Raw genomic sequence first — 7506 nt, 5'->3', positions numbered from 1 at the left:
CAATGGAAATTATCTTTATTTTTACTTACTTTGAGATATTCTGTGGTGAGGATGAAAACCAGGACCTTGTGTATGTAAGCAAGCATTCTACAAACAAGTTCTATCCTCAGCCTCAGGTAAGGATGTTTTATTTTTTATTATGTGTCTGTGTGAGGCCCGGGAGGCCACAGCCTCGGCTTCCTCTGGAGCGAAAGTTGCATGTGGTAGTGAACTGCCTGATGTGGGTGCTGGGAACTGAACTTGGGTCTATCTGCAAGAGAAGGACCCATTCTTTACTGCTGATCTCTCCAGCCCACAATACCAGAACCCGCCCTTCTAACTTGAAAACTGTAATGAAAGGCCTCATGTAATCTTGTTTAACAATGCTTACTGAGTACTTAATATGTGGAAGCCATTTCCCCTACGTCACCCCCTATACATTTAGACACTGTAGTCCCCCTCTAACTCCCATGTTGCTTTTTGATGTTTCAGTTATCCATGGCCAAGAGGGAGATATTAAATACCCGCCTTGACTCCAAAGAGATCATCTTCACATTGCTCTCGTTACAACACAATATATTCATAGTCGTTTTATTATTGCTGTGTTAATCCCTTGCTGAGAGTAACTCTTCAGCTATTATAGATGTTAATGTATGGGGGAAATCCCCTACATTTTACAGGGTTCTAGTGATTGGAGGATCCTCCTGGGAATCATGGCCTTGGGGACCATAACACCTCATTCGACTCTCCCAGCGACCCTTTGAGTTGGGTACTATTATTCGACTTTACAGGTGAAAACACTGGAAAGAAGCGCAGTGTTGAATCGGAAACACGTGTTCTTCATGCATTCCACACACCGTTCGGGCGCAGGGAAAGCCTGTCTTTCACAATCCATTCTTCTGGAGGACTCCCAGAGGAAGAGGTGTGGGGGGATCCTCTCACATCAGCACTTTATGCCAGAAAGCACCCAAAGTGACATGTGGTTTGTTGTCATTTGCTCGATGCGACCTGGAGGCTAGGGCTGCAACGCAGGGCCTGTCCTCCCTCTGCCCGGGACCAAGCGCTGGGTGAAATCACCAGTAACCTGTATCAACGCGCCAGGCCCACAGGTTTTTCTTCAGCGCCCGGGAAAGAGCACGTGCCCTCTGTCCCCGCCCACTCTTCCGGGCCGACCAACTGCGAGGCCCAGATTGGACTGCAGCGGACCACGCCCCCTTCCCCCGCCCAATCTGCTCCCTCGCTGGGTACGCTCCCTTCTTCACAGCCCCGCCTCGCCACCCCACGTTACGTTCACCCCGTCCCCCCCCCCCCTCCGTTATCCCGAGGCTGAGGCTTGACGAGGCGAACCCACCTCCTCCTGCCACCCATTGGCTGCTGAGGTCCCGCGCGAGCGGGACAGAGCCCTAGGTACCCGCCCTCAGGAGCCGGGCCATGCCTCTCAGAGCTGGCTTTCTCCAGAAGCCGGAGTGGGGTGGCGTGTGTGGGGAGGGGTGGAGGGCATCTGCGGCCTGGAGCGCGCAACGCCGTGCGCGCCCCTCGCGGGCCCTCCCTTTGGTTGCTTGGCAGGCTGCAGCCGTCTCTGCGCACGCGCACGAAGCCCACCCCCGCGCCCTCCTGAGCCGGTTCGCGGTTGTCCTCGCGCTGTGACTCTGGCGCCGCAGCTGCTGGGCAAAGCGGCGTTTCCCTCGGGCGCGCACGCGCACTCGGCGCCCTTCGTGCCCGCGCGTGCTTGTCTTCTCGGGCCACCGTGCGCGGCGTGCGTGTCCCTGTCGGGCCGTTACCCACCGTCCAGCCCCCAGCCCCAACGCCACTGGTACCTCAGACACGCACGCGCACTAACGAGAGGGTCTTAAGGCGCGCGCACGGCCGCGGCGGCCGCAGGGAGGTGTCGCAGCGCCGCAGCCGCCGCCGCCGCCGCCGCCGCCGCCATTGCGCGGGAGGGAGGAGGGAGCGAGCGAGGCTGGTCAGCCCTCCCCCTAGTTCCCGCCCCTCCCCCTTCCCCTCCCCGCCCCCCGCCCCGAGGGAGAGCCGCGGCGCGGCGGGAGGAGGAGGAGGCGGAGGAGGGAGCCCGCGAGGGAGGGTCCGCCCGGCCCCCCGCCGCCGGAGCCGCCGCCGCCGCCGCTACAGCCGCCTCAGGAACGAGTCGCCAGGGGAACATGGCGCCGGGCCCGCCGTCGCTGCGGCTGGGATCGCGGAGGCCGGGGCCGCGCTGAGGGCGCCCCCGAGGCTGGTAAGTGCCGCGGAGCTGGCGGAGGGGAATGTGGGGACGGGCGAGGCGCCGGGCGCCGCCCCGCTGCGGGATCCAAGGGTGGGGGGAAAGGCGGGGACCGCGGGGCCCGGAGCCCGCGAACAATGGAGGAGCCGGAGGGGGAGGGGAGGGAGCGCCCCCCCCCCCCAGCGCCCCGCGGTCCCCGCGTCCTGGCCGCTGCATGCCCGGGCCCGGCCCGCGCGACTCGCATTGCCTTTCCTATTCGCCACTGTCCCTGCAGCCCTGCAATCCCGGCGTCTGCCTCCACACGCCCCACCACGACCCGATGGGGAATCTCGGTGTCTCTCAGCTTCCACTCGAGACATCCGACTCCCAATTCTGAGCCGTCTCCTTTCCCACTTCCTCCCCCCCCCCCCCCCACTCCCCAGTCATACCCTTGGCTGCCTCCTGGAGTGGGCTCTGCTCCTGGGACGATCTACCTCCTCACTGACCCCTCTGTCTCCCTTCTGGCGCCCACTTTGGACATCCGTGTCCCCCTACCTTATCTGCTTTCTATTAGCATCACTTTTGGGGTGAGGTCACCGTCCTCCTCCTTTGGCCTGTCTGCTGTTATTATTCTTGACTTAGAACCTCTTCCCTCCCCAGGAGCTGTCCCCTTAGAACCTGTGGTTCCACCTCTGTGGAGACCCATGCTAAACCTCTGTTGGTGAAGGCACTGCTGCCCTCTGGTCTTTTCTTTGGACATAATACCTCCTCTCACTTGGGCCCAACTGCCCCACATTTCTGCCCTGGTCGTAGCACGGAACCTGCTCTGCTGTGCCTCCTTGGGATGCCCCTAGGCTTCTTCTCCAGCCTTTCTCGGACTCAAATACTCGGTACTTGCTTGCTTCCTTCCTTCCCTTTTCAGTGCCCCCCCCCCCCCCCCCCCCGCGTTTGTCTTTCAGACCCTGTCTTCTTTTCCAGATCCTTCTACCTGCCGATTCTGCCCCTTGCCTTGCATGCACTCTCCTGCAGCGCCTGGCATTCAGCCTCTTTTTCCCCCTTTCCTGTCCCTCAGGGTATCTCATTTCTGCCATTCCCTTTAGCAGACCTCTGCCCTAACCCTAACTCCATCTTAGTTGTGCCTTGCCTCTGCTCCTCTGTTTTGTGTTTCCCCTCTTTCTTACCTTTATTTCAGTGCTCCTCTGCTCTGCTCCATTCATCCCTCTCCCCCCTTAGCCTGTTGTCTCTAGTAAGTTACTCTCCATCTAGGACTTGCTGCTGCATCTTCTTGCTACTGCTGTGCCTCTGTTCCTCAGATGGCTCTGACCCTTAACACTTGCCATTCTGTATTTCCTTGGCTTACCTTTTTTCCACTGGCTTTCCCCCTCTTTCTGTTTAGTAGGTGCCCCCTCCTCACAGCTTCCTTTTGGAGCTGTCCATTTGCATATTTTGACCCATTTTTAGTTTTACTATTGCTGTCCCTGTCAAAGTGATCAATCTTTAACACTGATCTCTTGTGTCCCACCTTTGGTCCCTTTCAATTCTAAGCCCCACCCCACCCCCGTTCAGCCTCTCACCGCACTTTTCTTTTTCTCCATTTGCTGTCCTTATTTTGCTTTGCCTCTTACCTCTTTTTAAGCCCTCATTTCTTTAGTTCTAACCTGAAGGTATTAATCATTCCTTTCTTATTTGTCTTTACTTTCTTGGAGCCTTCAAGTTCTTGCACAGATGCTCATTTTCTCTTGATGTCTCTTTCCCGTTCCTTTCCTCTTTGGCTTCTTGCCTTCCTCCCTCGTGTCTTTCTGCCTTTTATCCTCATGCTCTATCAGGCTCCTTTTCTAACACTTATTATCACTCCTGCTTCTTGGGGCTTCTTACCCTTGCCAACAGGTTCCCCATTGAGGATATCCCCTTTTAGGTCTGTCTCTACCTGTTATGCTTCTCTCAGCATTTGCCAGGGTTGGCTGAGACCAGGTTCTCTAGGCACTGGTCCAAAGAATTGCAGATTCTGTGTGGAGCCCCGAGTGTTTCCAGTTTTATTCCCAAAGTTCTCCTGAGATCTGCTGTAAGAGGTAGGGATAGATAGGATTGCAACTCTGCAGTTTGGGGGCATCTATCTCCCCATTTCTCTGATTCGTACCAAGGTTAGTGATGGTGGGTAGTACTCAGCCATTGCCCATTTTTCCCCTCTGTGCTCTCTTTGCTCCCTCTCTAGTCCTCAGACCTTTGTGTCCTTGGGAAAGAGGACTACAAGCTGCTCTTGACTCTTTATTCTCACTTTTCTCCTTGCCTGTTTGAGCAGTTGTAGACTCTCAGTTGTACTTTCAACCCTCTTCCATCTCCACACCAGCACCCCTGGGGAGTATTTAGGGGTATGCTTCTTTGTCGCCCCCCCCCCCCAGCTGAAAAGTCATAATCTTGTTTTTACTCCAGGCTAGGGAAATGCCAGTTCTCAAATTCTGCAGGTCCCAGGGGGTGTTGTGGCCACACTTGGTGTTTACTGCTTTGGGCTTCGGAGCAGCCTTCTTGCCGTCCCTCCTGGCCTTTGGTTAATGCCTTGACCTTGAGGGTGTGCCTAGACCCAGTGGGTTTCTTTTTCCTTTTTCACCTCTGCCCCCTAGAAGACTCCAGCTTCCTGGTCTTCAAAATGGTGGTGGTGGTGGTGGGGGGGCTGGGTATGGAAAGCACTTTGTGGTGGTTGTTGTTGTTGAGAGAAAGTGCTAAGTGTCTTCAGATTTCTGCCTTTTGGTGTTGCCAGCAGGCACTCCCAGCCACAGGAGCCCAGTAGTCCTGGGCAGATCCATGTTGGATTACTGGGCTCTTGAGGAACCAGGAGCAGGAGCCAGAGGGTGAGTTCTGACATCCCCCAGACATGAGGGAACTGGATGGGTAGTGTTGGAGAGGGCTGCAAAAACTGGCTGATGTAAGTAGATTTGGGGTTGATGTCTGTGAGCTGTGGCTTTCCTACCCTGTGTTCCTCAAGTTCCTCAATGATTTTGTGATGGGTTTAGAAAATTCATTCTTTCAATAAAGAGCCATTTGACCACAATCTTTTTTAACTTGGGAGGGAGGACCTTTTGTAGGTTTATTTATTTTATTTCTTAAGTAAATCTAAGTCAAAAGCCCATTTTTATTGTTTTTGTTTTTTAACCTCCCTGTGGTCCAGGGTAGTTGCAAATTAAAACAGCTATCCAGCTGTGAAGGCACATTTACTGGAAGGTCTTTCTTTCTTAACTGAGCTATGATCAGACTGTTTATTTCAGCACCTGCTTAGAAATAGTTCTGTGTGAACACATTTGAAATAAAAAACCTTCACTGTCATCTACAGAATTAGACTATTGACTCATCCAGTGTTGGGGCATTTGTGTACAAGAACATGGAGGGGGCTGTACAATAGATCTGTGTGGCTCTTCTACCTTTTTAGAACTGTAAGTTTTCTGGGTCTGGGTCTTTTTCTTCTCAGTTGTGTGCCACGATCGGAAGTCAGTATCATGTTCTGCCCCTAACTGAGCTACAGGACTTTAAACTCTGACAAGGAGAGTGGGGATTTTGATGCTGTGTAGCACTTTGGTCTGTTTCCAGTGGTGCGTCTTTGGCCTTGTGTCACAATCTCCTGAATTTATTTTAGAGTTTGTATTCTCCATGTCAGTACAAACATTTAGTTGTTTTTTCATTCCTAATGTGACGGTGACACAATTAAGAATAGGAACAACTATATGGGCAGCTACAGTGTGTGTTTCCTAACACTGTCAGCCTAAAACATTCTACATCCTCAAAGCTGGAGTTCACGTAATAGGAAGAGGAGAGTCAGAAAGAATGAAGAGCTGGTCTTTCTCCTAAACTGGGACTAATGTTCCAAAGACAGTCAGATTTCTCTCATGGTAGTGGAGACTCCAATCCCGGAATTGACGTTTGCTTTCGTGATGGAATTGGGTGCTACAGAAATGTGAGGTGGTAACCTTGGCCTTCTGGAACAGTTTCTATGCCAGTTGGGGTGGTGTGTGAAGCAAGAGACAGCAGCAGACGACTTTTTTCAATGTACTAGCATGTCTTCAAGGGCTCTCAACCCTGTCTAAATTTTTAGAACTAGCCTTTCTTAGCCCCTCCCCCTATCTTTAAAACTAACCTTTCTTTGTACTTATGTCTTTTCTCCCTTGCCCATTACCTCCTTATTTAATTGGACCAAAGATGCCTCAGGATAAATAAGTCAGAAACTCATTTCTCTTCATACCAGATGGATAGGTGTAGGTATCTGGCTCGAACGGTGACTTGGAAAAGGACAGTCTGGGAAGGGTGCAGGTTACACAGCTAATGGAGAGCCATAGCCTCATGACTGTATCTATGTGGTCAGTCTTCCAGAGATGATAGAGCAGATCAGGTCCTCATAGCTGGAGGTGGGCAGTCTAACTAGATTGCTTTTCAATCCTTGGTCTGAGGCAGTCTCCTGAAGTGTTAGACCTCTTGCAACCCTTCTTGTGATCTCCTAGGAATGTTGTCATTTACTACCTACCTGGCAAACTAAACAGTGCTTTTGGTCATTTATTTTATTTTATTTTATTTTATTTTATTTTTGAGGCAGGATCTCACATAGCCCAGGCAGGCCTCTAGTTGAGTATGTAGCTGATGGTTGATTTCAAGTCATCCTTTTGTCTGTATCTGAAACTCTGGGATATCAGATATGCACTACCACATCTGGTATAATTTATCCAGTCTGTGTGACATTTGATCAATCATTTATTTCACTTATTTACATTTTTCGTCTTTCATAAACCCCAAGATTCATTGCCTGAAGAGGGAAGACATCTAGCAGAAAAGTCTTCTTGGGTCCTGGAGTTTGGTGGAACCTAGTTTGAAAATCTGTTTGCAGGTGGGGAAATGAAAGGCTTGCTTCTGCCATATTAGAAAAACATTGGACACAGGAGAGGGGCCTGCCTTCTGTCTGGGCCTTGTCCTAATTAATTAGTACTGGGGAGAGCTTGCTTCTCCACTAGGCTGGACAATACTCTCCGAAGTCCAGTCCTCTTGTAGACTCCATTCAGCAAACTTGCTGTTAGAAGAGCTGGGGCTGGAGCTTGGATATCTGCCCCCCCCCCCCCCCGCCCTTGTCTTGTTCTAAAACAGAATTGAGAAGGGGCTTTTCCTGGCTTAGAGGAGACTGAACAGACTTACCCTTGTGGATACTTTTTTTTTTTTCAGTAGAAAATTAACACTGCCACTTTCTCAGCCATTCACATGGATTTTAGTTTATAACGTGGTGGTGGTGGTGGGGGAGATAGGCTTTCTAGTTTGCATTAGCTATATAACTCAGCTTACACCTCTTTTATAAAATGGTAGGG

At 51.8% G+C, this 7506-nt stretch overlaps 1 protein-coding gene across 1 annotated transcript in view; it reads left to right on the top strand.

The window, feature by feature from the left end:
- Positions 1 to 1418: 1418 nt before the first annotated feature.
- Positions 1419 to 7506, top strand: part of Arhgap35 (Rho GTPase activating protein 35) — a 121205-nt gene continuing 115117 nt past the window's right edge. Inside the window, exon 1 of the mRNA XM_041655063.1 lies at positions 1419 to 2209. The gene's annotated coding sequence lies outside the window, so the exon portion shown is untranslated. The remainder of the gene's footprint in view (positions 2210 to 7506) is intronic.

This window comes from Microtus oregoni, unplaced genomic scaffold (assembly GCF_018167655.1).
Source record: "Microtus oregoni isolate MIOR12 unplaced genomic scaffold, Mior012 000006F_ref0000085, whole genome shotgun sequence".
Lineage (NCBI taxonomy): Eukaryota > Metazoa > Chordata > Mammalia > Rodentia > Cricetidae > Microtus > Microtus oregoni.
The sequence above is the reverse complement of the archived record's forward strand: the minus strand, read 5'-3'. Positions and strand labels throughout refer to the sequence as shown.